Genomic DNA, 14,001 nt, shown 5'->3' on the forward strand with positions numbered 1-14,001 from the left:
TGCCAATTGATTAATTGTGCAGAGGCCTTGTTGAACTTAAAATTGTCCAAATCCTCTGAATTTTAGCTTCTCAGCTGTCGTCCTTCATGAAGGCAGACTGATTCTCTTTGTGTTTAATCAAAATAAGACATTGGCAAACATCTGCTTTCACTTTGGAAAACAACGATCAACATTTTTGCCTTTTTTCTGACATGTTACGGACCAAACCAGTAGCTGAATTATAATCAATTTGAAATGATGTCCTCTTTTTCAATAAAGGAATGGAAATTTAAAAAACATTGTTTTTTTTTTTTATCTGATTCATCAATTAATTGAAAAAAATAATAATTGACAGATTAATTGATTATGAAAATAATTGTTAATTGCAGTCCTACTTGAAGGTTTCAAAACACAACTTGGAATCCCTAGCCCTGGCTCGAATGCATTGTTACTTCTTGTTGTTGTTGATCCAAATTAGGAATGTAATTATATTTCTTAAGTTCTTTCAAAGAAAACGTTTAGACCCAGGTGCATTCTAGCTTTTTAAATTTTAAAAATGAACAAAACAACAACACCAAAACCAATCTCCGGCTGGCCGTTTTGCTCGTTCGGCGTCCTTGATAGCGGAACGTTTGGACTGCTACCGAGTTGACGTTCGCACCTCAGCTGAATGCCGAAGCTGAGAGATCTCTCTGCTATTAAAATAAAAAAACAAACAGAGCTGATTAATTTATGCCCCTTTGTCATTGTTGTATTATAAAAACAACATGCCACGTTTATATCAGCGAGAGTGATTGTCTTATCGGTGATGTCATAGATGGCCTGCAGGCTTGACGTTGCAATCTTTACACGCTCGCTCCTCACATTTCCAAATGTCCAGCAGGGAGGCTTTTTTTTGCCTCCCTGCTGGACTTTGTTAGCAAAATCTGTCAGCTTTCTCCCAAAACTCCACATTGAAGTTCACACGATATAGTTATAATTATTAATAATAATAATTATTATACCTGTCTTGAAACCTATCCCTTATTTTAAACCCTAATCCAGGCTTGAAACCCGATTTTGTAAACCTAACCCAGGATTGAAACCTTACTTTGAAACCCTATCCCAGGCTTGAAAAACTAATTTGTAACTCTAACATTGGCTTTGCAACCATTTCCAACCTTCATTTTTACCTCCAGAAGGTTGAAGGGTCAACAACCACTTAATGGATGAATTGTTCTTTTTTTTTTCCCCCATTAGTTTTGGGAAGTTAGATCTTTCCAAATGTCCTGAAGTGCTGTTTTGTTACCATAATAACGCCACCTGCTTGGGTGAAGCTTAACTTCTCATAGCTGACATCAGGTTGGTCTTCTTTAAACAGCAAACTAGTTTTGAGTGAACATCATTGAGTAGTACACCGCATTTGTGCATCTATTAATTCAAGGCGTGATTGATCAACAATCAGTTCTGCACAATCGACCAGATTCTTAACGATCAATGAATTCACAAATAGATTATACCGTATGCTCTGACGTGTTTTTCGGTATCGTTAAGTCAGCGAAATAATGATCTGGGATATTAAGATGACTATTTTACACCTGTTAATATTTCCCTGCAGAGATATTTTTACAGCCTATTCTTTTTTTTTTTTGGAATACTTAATTCTCATTGACAAAATACCAAATATTTCAGAGACTCTTTGTCACAGCCGCTGTCAGATCACATGCAACGTTTCTTGTCCGGCAGCACTGGCCCGTCGCCCTGTCGCTTCTAAGCTGAGGAGATTTAGGCGGCAGCTGCGTCTCGGGCTCAAATAGACGGGCGACGGAACACTGGCGGGGGGGGGGGGGGGGGGGGGGAAGACATGATGTAATCACAGAGATCAAGACTTTCAAGTTGTCTGGCTGAGGAAAGAGGAGGCTGCATATACGGCCAGAAGTGATGCATGTGACACTTCCAAAGAGAACAATGACCACACTTCTAACAAAGCAAAATAGGAATCTGGCAGATTTCTCTTCATGTATTGGAATCTCACATAGGGTAACATAAAGTGTGATTCCAGACAGGTGGTTTTTACTCCAGAACCTCAGCGGGGGCCTCGAGTGACAGTGCCACTTCAAAAGCGTCTGTAAATGTGATGTGCGACTGCCAGCGCCACGTCCCCGCTGTAACTCGGCTTCAAACTTTTTAGCTATTGACTTATTCATTGCCGTCTCTTTACATATTTCATATGGCGCGCTTTCTTACGTGCATTTGGGCACCCAGTCACCTTCAAACCCGGTGGAACCGCTAAATTTGAATGCCCCCCGAGATGCTATGATTACGAATTAGAACGGAAGTTTGCGAAAACAAAGCTTATTCAAAGCTGTATGGTATATGGCATTATAGTTTTCATTCAGGAGGTCTTCGGTGTATGTTTTAGTTCCATTACTACTGTGGTCAAAATTGGCAAGTACAACCCCAATTCCAATGAAGTTGGGACTTTGTGTCAAACATAAATAAAAACAGAATACAATGATTTGCAAATCATGTTAGACCTATATGTAATTGAATACAAAAATAAAAATAAAAAAATAATAAAATTCAAAAAAAAATTCCAAGTTAATGATTATTTGCTAAAAACAATCAAGTTTATCAGTTTGAACATTAAATATCTTGTCTTTGTAGTGTATTCAATTAAATATAGGTTGAACCTGATTTGCAAATCATTGTATTGTGTTTGTATTTATGTTTAACACAACATCCCAACTTCATTGGAATTGGGGTTGTAAGTCGGAATGCGCCATAGTCTATCACTCACCTATGCTAAAGCAGTAGTTAAGTCATATTTGCAGTACAGTGAATGTCCGCTATTTGTGTGGACTCGGGACGGCGCCCTGCCGCAAAGAGCGAGAATCTGCGAGTAATTGACACCCCTGGTCCATTGCTTGACGGACCATCATAGGCATCGTTTCTGGCCCCTTGTATCACCTTTTTGTTTCATCAATCATTCGGTAGAGATTGTAGCCACTTGTGATTGTAACGATTGCACTTTGATTTGTCGCATTAATACATCAGCTTTTCGGTGCCAGCCAGTCTTAATCTCACAAGCATTGACAGACATTAATCATCGAAACAGCGCTCCCGAGGTAATTAACACCTCGATTATAGACAGTTAATTATCACGCTGGAGGACGTGCCGATTTTTCGCCGATTATATATCAGCGAATCTCTGTCTTGGTCATATTTTATGGCAAAATAAGCAACTTTTAAATCTTGGCTCCAGCAGATTAGTTTCCTCCTCCCCTGTATTTCTTCTTTGCAGTCAGTGCTGCGCCTTTTCATTCAAGAATCAAAAGATCTTGATGGCTTGACAGGACGGGCCCTAGAAGCTCGCAGTCTCCCCCCAGACCCTCCCTCCTACCCCCAACTGACGAACTGTTATTTGCCCCATTTTCAGGGCTTTTCTATGGCAACTTGGATCCGGTGAGCAGGAGTGAGGTCTCCACTGGAAGCGGAAACGCTGCTGCGGCTGTCGGCTAGCGAGCAGACGCAAGACAAAAGGGAACGTTAGAAGGAAAGTTGGCGTTTACGTTTAAGTGTAAAGGAAAAAAAATAAAACTATATATATATATATGTCACCCCTAGGAATTCCTCAGAAGATGTGACCCACATTTTGCTCTATTTTAAAGGGTCTAAGGGCTAAAAACATGGGGGTCGCTCTCCATTTTGGCATAGTTCTACATCTAATGCATCCATCTTTGGGGGGAAACTAGACAATGTTCCTGCAACTTGGCTCTTACTGTTTACATCCTGTTTAAATTTTTCGCGCATCCTGTTGAGGTGAGAAACTAGTCAAGACTACCACATCCCATTGAGACAGGAAACTCGTCAGTTGTCTGGCGTCTTTGCACTTGCTATTTGCTTATATATCTACTGTATGTCTGTTAGGCAGGAAACTAGTTGATGGTCCTGAAAATTAGCTCTTGCTGTTTACTTCCTGTTTCAATGCCTGGCGCATCCTGTTGAGGCAGTAAACTAGTCAAGTCCGCTGTATCCTGTTTAAGTATGGAACTAGTCCGTGGTCCTGCAACTTTGCTCCCACTGTTCCGTTTTCGATGTCTACAGACTCCTGTTTAGGCAGCAAACTAGTCAATGTTCCTGCAACTTGACTCTCACTGTTTATTCCCTGGTTCAATTTCTAGTGCATCCTGTTAAGGCAAGAAACTATTCAAGTGTGCCGGATCCCATTTGGGCAGGAAATTGGTCAATGGTGTTGCAACTTTGCTCTTCCTGTTTACTTGCTGTAACAACATCTACCACCATCCTGTTTAGGCAGATAACTAGCCAGTGGTCCTCCAATTTAGCTCTCACGTTTTACTTCCTGTTTCAATATCTACCTCATCCTGTTTAGGCAGGAAACTAGTCAGTAGTCCTGCAACTCAATGGTCATGCAACTTTGCCCTGACTATTTACATGGGTTAGGTTTAGACATCTACTGCATCCTGTTGAGGCGGAAAACTTGTCAATGATGCCTCATACTGTTAACTTCCTATTTTGACATCTAGCTCCCGTTGACATCTAGCTCCTGTTTAGGTGTGAAACTAGTCAATGGTTCCGCAACTTAGCTATTACTGTTTACTGTTTACTGTTTTCAATGTCCCATAAGGTTCTGCTATTTTTCCTCAGATGATGTGACCCAGATTCTGCTTTCTTGTTTAAGGTCTTGGCCTATAAACATGAAGGTGTGTCTCCATCCAGTCCTTGTGTTTCAAAGTAGAGAGAACCTGGAAAGCCCTGGTGTCATTCCTTGTCACGCAATTGCCCGCATGGCTTCCCAGGACTCAGCCCTCTTCCCTCTTTGTTTCCTCCTCGCCGACGTGGAGCGACAAGACAACTTTAAAGTCGGGTTACACTCGTTCTTTCCGTAGGATTACGCCGGAATCCCAATGGTTTTAAACAGTCACACTCTGCCACTCAAAGCCAGACATTTTTCTTTGCAGCGTTTATTAAAGGAGCTCCGCAGTGACAAGTGAAGCGTTTTGCAGCACTGGAATGAGGGGATACAGAGGAGATTCTCTCCACCAACAACCCACGCCCCCACCCCCACCTCCCTCACTTTATTTCCCCCCCAAAGTTCCAGGCTCGTTTCGTAGCTTTTTGTCACTCTGTTTAGAAATACATTCACAAATGTGGCTCAGGGATACAACATGCCACAAAAGATCACAAAGGAGCTTACGGTCGGTACAGAAGCAACCTGAGGGATGCAATTAGGGAGTAGTGTTTAAATGCATTTCCTTCCTCCATCAATGATTGGGAAAAATGCCTGACGATGTTAGAAACTATGTGGGTTTTCCCACCATAAATTCACACATCATCTGACGATAAGCGTTACAGAAAATGGATGGATGAATGGATGGATGGATATTTCAACCATTCTTTTCATTAGCTGACTTATTTAAACAAATGAAGCGAGTGCCTGAGGCTCCGAGCTCAAATCCTGCTAACACCGACTTTGAATACGTTAGTATTTAGTGCAGTAGACTTTAATTTGTTGAAAGGGTGAAATGACATGCAAACTTTCCAAGCCTGGGGAACCACACTCCATTCCCTTTCTACCATACATTTTCAAAATGGTCCTGCAACCCTGGTCTCACTGTTTACTTCCTCTTTCAACATCTTCCGCATCATGTTTAGGCAGGAAACTAGTCAGTAGTTCTGCAACCCAGTGGTCCTGTAACTTTGCTCTTTCTGTTTACTACCTGTTTCAATGTCTACCGCTTCCCGTTTAGGCAGAAAACTAGTCAATGGTCCCACAGCTTGGCTCTTGCTATTTGCTTCCTGTTTTGACATCTACCACATCACATTTAGGCAGGAAACTAACATACTCCTGTATGTCTACCACATCCTGTTTCAGCAGGAAACTAGTCATTAGTCATTGAAACATTACAACTTTATTTCAACTTTTATTTGGTTTCTCATGTTACTTTTTTTTAATCAATATATTTCAACTTTTAAAATGATAAATATTGCACCTTTATTCTATGATTGCGTATCTTTTCGATCGCAGTAGTTCAACTCTGTCCTTGTAAAAAAATTGGAATTATTTGGTTTCTTTTCAGTGTGGCCCTTGTAGTCCTTTGTTAAAACCAAACTAAAAACAAACAACAACAAAAATCCTCTCAAGCGTAAACGTGTTCCGCCTTTCGAATATTTACATTCCCCAGTGCGCTCCACCTTAAGAGCATCTCGCAAATGGCCTCGGCTGTCAGGTCTACTGTTTATCTATTTCTTCTCGCACTCCCAGCTCATTACTGAACGCTTGGTGCGAATATGGATCCATTCCACGACGATTCATCACTTCTGACACGTACACACTGTAATCTATTTTAAACAGCAGGCTATGATGCTGATGATGCATGGCAGAAGAGGGGATATTGTCTTGCACATTTATGAGCGTGTATATTGATCATCAATTTTCTCCCGCCTCCCTCACCGTTGCGCTGTTTTCCCAAGGCCTTATACGCATTGTGCTTTATGGCGTATTGACAACCCGAACGTGTTCGACTGGAAGGGCGCTAAATTGAAACATGATGACGGAGACCCTTCTAATAAAGGCCACTTAGTGCAGCACCAGTGGAGGCGAGTAAATAGCGGCAACACTTTGTGTCTATTGATCCGTCGCGGTAGAGAGGCAGCCCAGTTTGCTAGACTGGGTTAGGGGAAAAATGATAGCAGCCGTCTTGTTTAACCTTTAAGGCTGAAGCAACAGATCAAAACATTGAGTAAAAAGTACGTTAGCGACATGGAGTTTTCTTATAGACGACAGATGGCATCCGAGCGTTTGCTAGCATGGCAGTCGCATTGTGCATCACGTCTCAGTATTACTTTATGTAATTACATCATTATAGATTTTCCAGAGTTGAAGAGTAGAGATGGATGAGTTTTAATAAACTTTTCAAAGGTTTAGCTCTGGAATTGTGCGAATATTCTGTAGGACAGTGGGAATTCACTTTGTGGTAATTGATTGCTTTCAAATCTAATAATAAACATTTGTGACTTTTTAAGTAAAACTGCAAGCAAGGATGAATGGGCCCTCGCATCCCCTTTTTCAACTTTGAAGACATGCTCAACTCTCATTAAAAGACGCAGGAAAAAAAAAAAGCTTCCCCATTTTGTCGTGTGTCTAGCAGAGCCTGTTCCAATTGCGACTGATTTGGGCGATTTCCCAAGTAGGAGTTTGTCAAAGTGAAATTGCCACAAATTCCCATGCAAAGTTTTCAACTGTTGTTTCATAAGGCCCCAATTTTTGTTTTTTGTTTTTTGAAACATTGAAATTTATGCCGTTCAATGTCTCATTGCCCTCTGAAATAAAAGCACAGAGAAAATAAAGAATTCAAGTTACAAAAGAAATCAAAAAATGTCGAGTAAACTTTTGGCTCATTAAAGTAGCAAACCTCAGCCAGATATCACACTCGTGGCATTCTTTCCACAATGGAAATCAAATATTCTTCAGAAACTCTTCCCAACTCTGTTGTAGATGTTCCTATAAGTGTGTAGCACGAAGAACAATATTTTAAGCACATAATTTTTCAGTTTTGGGTAACCTTTTTTTTGTTGTTTTTTTAACCTCTGGTAGTTCACACTTTTCTTAGTTTTTACTATTTCAAGCAATTCATCGGACTTAAACTGCTTGACTTTGTATTGAACAAAACAAAAAAACCAACAACTTTTAACTTTTTTTCCCCCCAATTCATTTTTCATGCACATATGCAATGATGATGCTTTTTTTTGTGCCAGTTGAAATAGTTTCTTCTGAAAGTTGCCCAAAAAAGAACCCAAGCTGCCATTTCCTCCACTCTGGTGCCTCAGTGGCAGCAAGCCTGTGAATTCCTGACCATCCTTTGGAGATATCCACGGCCTTTCTTCTCACTCCCAGCCCCTGTTGCCGACAATTTCAATCTGCATGCTGGTTTGAAGGAGCTGCCAGGTGCTGCTGGCTCCAACCATATGTCCTCTGACACCGCCGAGGGGTGAGGGAAGAGGGCGGGGGGTCCGGGATCAAAATCTGGAGCAACCTCTAAGAACGACCCTCCGTGAAACTCAGCTCCAATGACACGTGACTCTAACCCGCCGGAAGCTCGTCCCTGACCTTTCTAGCCCCGAGCAAAGGTTCCGCGGCTTCCGCTTCACGCTCCCGTGGGCTCGGGGCCGACGACGTATCCGATTTCGGGGAACCGGTCGGCTCGGCACGGCGAGGTGAAAATCTGTCACTCGGTCACAGTCGAGCCCGAGTTTATTGTGTTCCCATATTCGTCTGTCAGGAAGTCTGTTTCTGATCCAGGGATGCGATTTTGTGTGGATTGTGCTCACGCTACCCCCAGGTGGGGGCTGTGAGCCTGCTGATAGTCAAGCTTGTGCACACGCAGAATGAAAGACTTGCATCAGAGTTTGAGAAGCAGTATAAAGCAGAGTACACACGTACCTATAACCGTGCCAAAGTTTGAGCTTTTTTCCCCCCTCCCTTCTGATCAGAGTCAGCAAATCCCCGATGAGCGGATGTCTCTAAACGATTATCCTGGCCAATTAGCCTGCAGTGTGCTGGAAAGGACTTTTTGAAGTCGTAAAGATACAGTGGTGCCTTGACTTATAAGTGCCCCAACTTTTTCAAGCTACAAGCTGTCACTTGGTTGATTTTACATGTTTTTTTCTTTTGCTTTGTTTTGCAAGCCAACATTTTTCTTATGAGCTTGCTTTATGTACACCGTCGCTCGAGTAAAGTGGGAAGAAAAATGGTGCAATTATAGCAGTTAATGCCCTCGCATGTGGGCAAGGAGAGCCACAGTCGCTGGTGCACTTTCGGCCGTCTTTCGAAAGAGAGAAAGTCAAACACACAAATATAAAATGAGAACCCTCACAAGGAACTGCTGTAAGCCACAACTCACACCCAGACGCTCACACGCAGACTAACTGGCAAAAACAATTCCAGCTCCTGACGTCACTCACTAGACCACCGTCCTTAAAGGCACACAGGTCTTAGCCCAATGTTTTGGTCTTTTAGCACATTCTTATGCGATTTCACCACATAAAAATTCACTTTAACTCAAAGTTCGGTGAGGATAGGATGTTTAAGTGTAGACTTGGGGGGGGGAAATACATCTCTATAGTTTCATCCCCTTCAACTATTTTAATTCAGTTTAGGAATTGTATTCAACAATTCAATATCTCCTGAACAACTTGTCTCTAATGACTGTAACGTACATAGTTTTGTAAACATTGAAGACAATTTCGAGTCTACAGTAAACCTTTTAAGGAACCTAAAATACAGGTTTTTGCACTGTGGGAGAAAAGCCGCAGTTCTCACATGAGACACTCTGCTTCCCACATTAAGAATATTTTGTGCCCTTTTCCAGACCAGAGCTGTGTCCTGAAGTCACCAGGACGGTGAGTTTAGCGGAGACACGCTTTTAAAATGAGAGAAAAGGAGCTCCTCATCAGCCGTCACCTCTGTGAGATGAAAAGGCCTCGCAAGCAGTTCGCCACCCCGCGAGACCGAGCTCAGCTGCCTTGAGACATGTTTGACAGAAGTGGCAGGTACTTGACCTTTTTCTCTGGCTTTTGCGGCGCCTCGGGCGGACCGCGGTCGCCACCGCCGCCTGTCCGAGTCTGTTTATTTGTATTTATTCAACGTGAAAACTGTCAGATAAAACAACTGTCAAAGATGTACCAATAAGACTATTGTCCTCAGATACCGCTGCTATAGTCTATTTGTCTGTAATGTGTTTAATATCAATAATTGTGGGGAACAAAAAAAGGCTTGAGTGCCAAATACAAACCAGACTTTCTGTTCTGTCCGTTTAGCAGCAAAAAAAAAAATGCTTTGCCTTAATAGCCGGCTTTTGCGTATCCATTGACCACAGTTAGACTACTCTAAATTAAGGATATTAGCTTTCGGGTAAAATTTCAGGATGAAGTAAAAAGGCACTATATAACCTTTACAGGTGAACTTAATTTAAATTACGTTTCACACCACTAAGTGGGATCTATAATGTCTATCAAATTGTACTGTAATGGCAGTAATGTGTCCAATATCAGTAAAAAATAGTTCTTGCTGCGGCATCAGGAAATAATTTGGTAAAAAAGCTAACGCACCAAATACAACACAGACACAGATTCCTGAAGTTTGTCCGCTTTCGCGGCAGAGAAAATGCTTTGCCTCGTTAGCTGGCATTCTAATATAGAGGCCACAGATATAAAGCCGATATCAACATGAATCTCAATTTATTTTTACAGTTTCATGTAAAGTCATCACTCTCAAAAAGATCAAATCAACATTTTTCGTCCATTTTCAGTTTCAGTTTCAGCGCTATAAAGTTGCACCGTATTGCAATGTGCGCAATTTCAATGTGGCGTGGCATCAGGAATGGCATCTGGAAATAATTGAGAAAAGAATCTAGAACCTTGAATCTAAAGCTGGCACAGTCCTATGCGTTTCTGTCACTTCATCAGCAAAAAAACCAAAAACTAAATAAAATAAAAATTTAAAAAAAGCTTTTTTTTAAAATTTTATTTAGTTAGCTGGCTGCTGTATGTTGATGGAGAGGCCACAGATACTGTATATGACTGTCATTAAGTTGCACATAAAGTTGCCAATCAATTCAACATTTTTTGCTCATTTTCAGTTAAACTGCTGCAATCCGTGCGGCTTAAAGTGAATCGCGCTTCCAACAGTAAAGAGGACCTACAATGTCCATAATAGTGTATTGTCATGTTCAATATCAGTAAACATGGTCGAGCTCTTTCCAAGGCAGAAAACAGAAACAGGATCCTCTGCAGCTCTGTGGCAAAAAGTACATTGCCTTGTTAGCTGAGTGTTGCATATTAATGCAGAGGCCACCGATATGGTCGAGTGAAGGGATCGCTCAGCCGCGAATAAGTAAAGGCGAAGGCGGGATGGCAAGTTTATTTCTCTCTCTCTCTCTCTCTCTCTTGCTGATGCATCACGAAGATGATGGCATTACAACAACATCCTCGGGGGCCAAATGAAGGCGGGCTTACAGTGGCCGACACGGCCGGGGTCGTCTACTGTACTCCGAGCTCGTGTTCCGCGTCAGCCGTCGGTTTGCGGGGAAGGCGGCAAAATTTTTGACAGCTTTGACGTGCATTTCCATTTTTTTCATGTCCCGTGTACTCCTCTCTGCTAACAATAGGCGAAATGTCAGCATACTTTCAGCCGGCTCTAAATTAAACATTCAACTTTCCTGGGTACACACTTATAGAGTTGTTCTTTGCCGTTCCGTTTCACCTTTTCCACTTCTTTTCAATTTTGCCTCCAAATGCAGCACATTTTTATTAATTTCTTTATTTTTATGCACAAATCCAAAACATCAGCATTCCGACTTTCTTGCCCGGTTAGATGTCACATGCCTGTATTTGCGTAATGGTCAAGAAAGTTGAGTTAATCCGGGGGGGGGGGGGGGTAAGAGGCATATTTTATTAATGGTGACTATTAATATTCCATCGCAGTGGGTGTGTTTCTTTTTGCAGAAGCATAATGAATAACTGAACACCTCCATCATAGCAGGCTCCTGGGCATGAATATTCAGGCCCCGGTGAGCTGAGAGCTCCTGCACATTGGAAACACATCCTACTCGAGCTCCAATTTTCTCCCGGGAGCGCCAGAGGGAACGGTCGCCTTTTTCGATCAAACGTTTGGCCCGCCATTGTAGTGGGAATAATCGATTCCTCTTGTGTGGCTTTGCGTGGGTATTTAACAGATTGATTAATCGCAAGCCCCTGGGCCAATACGGGATTGATTAGGAGTGGTCAACGTTGGGTCACGTCGTGCAATCAAAAGCTGGTGGGGTCAGAGGCCATCTTGTTTCTAATCACCACATTTTTGAAAGTTGGTTTTATACCTTATGTTGCTATTGTATACCGTTGCGTAACAACATCACAACACCACCACCTCAAATTCATGTTCAATTGGTAATTTAATCTGCAAAAAAAAAATCATTAATAATATTAGAATATGGCGCCGTCCACATCAAAGTCTGTGCTCACACCGACTCCCTGACCAGACAAAAAGTATTTTATTCCAAATAGAACACTGTCAACAAACCCATTCATTGTATATGTGCTAAGGGGCGGGACCACGGAATGCCATGTCGCATCTCGGCGCGACTCGGCAGGAGGGTTTTTGCTGCAACGGAGGCACACCCCCAAATAAAAAAAGATTCTATTTGAGAGAGTACGGTGTGAAAAGGCCTTAAGTTAAGTCAAGTCTGCACAATGTCGAGTCAAAGTCGAGTCTAGTTTTAGCTAAGCAAGTCTTAAGTCTTGCAATTGCCGACTTGAGTCAAGTCATGTGAGTCGTGTCCTCCACCTCTGTTTGGTTATAGCCACTTATTGTCCTCAGGCTGTCTGGAGCTTTTTCCGCAAATTTGTTTGTCTTCGCACGTGGCGTCGCCTCTAAACTCTGCAAGTGTCCTCTCTTTATTGGCAGACTGTTCAATAATGTCAAGTTGGTACTATTCAGCAGATCTGACAAAAGGTTGCTTTTAAGCCTTAAAATCTCCTACTAAGACCCAGTTTGAGACACTTGGCCTTATCGTCTGCTTTAAGGCTTAAAAGCAACCGGTAAGAGATATAACCGGTAAGAGATCTCTTACCGGTTTGAAGCATAACGTGTGGAGAAAAGATTCTTGCACGATAGTTAATAAAGAAGGAAGACCACAGAGCAGACCTAAAGAAGATGCCATCGATACAAAATATGGAGGCATGCAAAAATTACAATTCCAGCCAACCCTCCACTTGGGCAATAAATAAGACAGCTGTTTGTCTCTTTGGACTTGTGATGGCTACTGCCGCTGTGTTGTGACCATGTCTTTTCTTTAGCTTTATTAAAGGTTAGGTCTTCAAGTCTGAAATAGGGTTTCATATTAGTGTTTTATGTTTAGAGTTAAACATTGGGTTTCAAATGAGGGTTTCAAGATTGGGATAGGGTATAAATTAGGGTTTCAAATTAGAGTTTTAAATCTGGGTTAGGGTTTCAATCGTGGGTTAGGCTTTAAAGTTGGGGTTTCAAATTAGGGTTTCAAGCCCTGGTTAGGGTTTAAAGCCTAAATTGGGGTTTGAAAATGGGTTTTCGGGCCTTGGTTAGGGTTTAAAATTAGGCTTCCCAGAAAGGTTAGGCTTTCAGATTATGTTTTCAAGCCTGGATTGGGGTTTGAGGTTAGTTTTTCAAGAAAGGTTAGGGTTTCAAACCATGGTCATGGTTTTAAATGAGGAGATTTGAAGTGCAAGTGACTTTCCGCACACCCTGTACCATTGGTTGCCACAGAATTGGCCTGTATTCCCGTCTGACAATGTCCTGTTGGGTTACTCGGGTCACCTTCCAGAGGAGACGCAATGATTCTTTCGAGACGGAGCGCCATGAAGAAGACCATATTATGCGTAACACTGAACTTTGCAAGGACTCCATACTCAGTGGAGAGCCGGAGTCTTCTCAGCGACCCCCTCGCCTTCCTCCATGTCCTTGTGTTGTCTAGTCAACTGCTTTCTGCCGAGACGGTCCGCAGAGAAATATACGACTGGGCCGCAAATCACAGCCATCCATCAGCCCGACTCTCCCAAATGTGGCGGGCGCTGTTATGAAAGCGCCACCGTCGTATATCAAATTATTCTACAGACAAATCAAAACCTCACACAAACACTCTCACTTGGGGGCACTTGCCTCGACACGTTTTGGCCCAATTTTGTTTACAGTGTGCAATACGCACCGCACATGCTAATGCCTCAAAGGCACAATTAAGATTTGAACACAAACGATTTAGGTTATATGTCAATGCAAACGTTTAAGCTTTTATACCCGGTTGTTCGGTTGGTTAGCGAAAGTAATACTTTTATCATTGGTTGTTTGGTTAGTTGGTTAGTTAGGAGATTGGTTGGTTAGGCCAAATGATTTCATTCAGTAGTTACCGTGGCCCTCTCCGACCCATATGCATACGCTGACACTTAACGTATCCCTTCGAAATATGGATTCCTGCCGGTAAGACAGATGCC

At 42.2% G+C, this 14,001-nt stretch overlaps 1 long non-coding RNA gene across 2 annotated transcripts in view; it reads left to right on the forward strand.

The window, feature by feature from the left end:
• Positions 1-14,001, forward strand: part of LOC133465685 (uncharacterized) — a 50,976-nt gene that overhangs the window by 19,331 nt on the left and 17,644 nt on the right. For both annotated transcript variants that reach the window (XR_009784722.1, XR_009784723.1), the window contains exon 2: positions 9,351-9,531. This is a non-coding gene — a long non-coding RNA (uncharacterized LOC133465685). The remainder of the gene's footprint in view (positions 1-9,350; positions 9,532-14,001) is intronic.

Source organism: Phyllopteryx taeniolatus, chromosome 16 (genome assembly GCF_024500385.1).
Source record: "Phyllopteryx taeniolatus isolate TA_2022b chromosome 16, UOR_Ptae_1.2, whole genome shotgun sequence".
Lineage (NCBI taxonomy): Eukaryota > Metazoa > Chordata > Actinopteri > Syngnathiformes > Syngnathidae > Phyllopteryx > Phyllopteryx taeniolatus.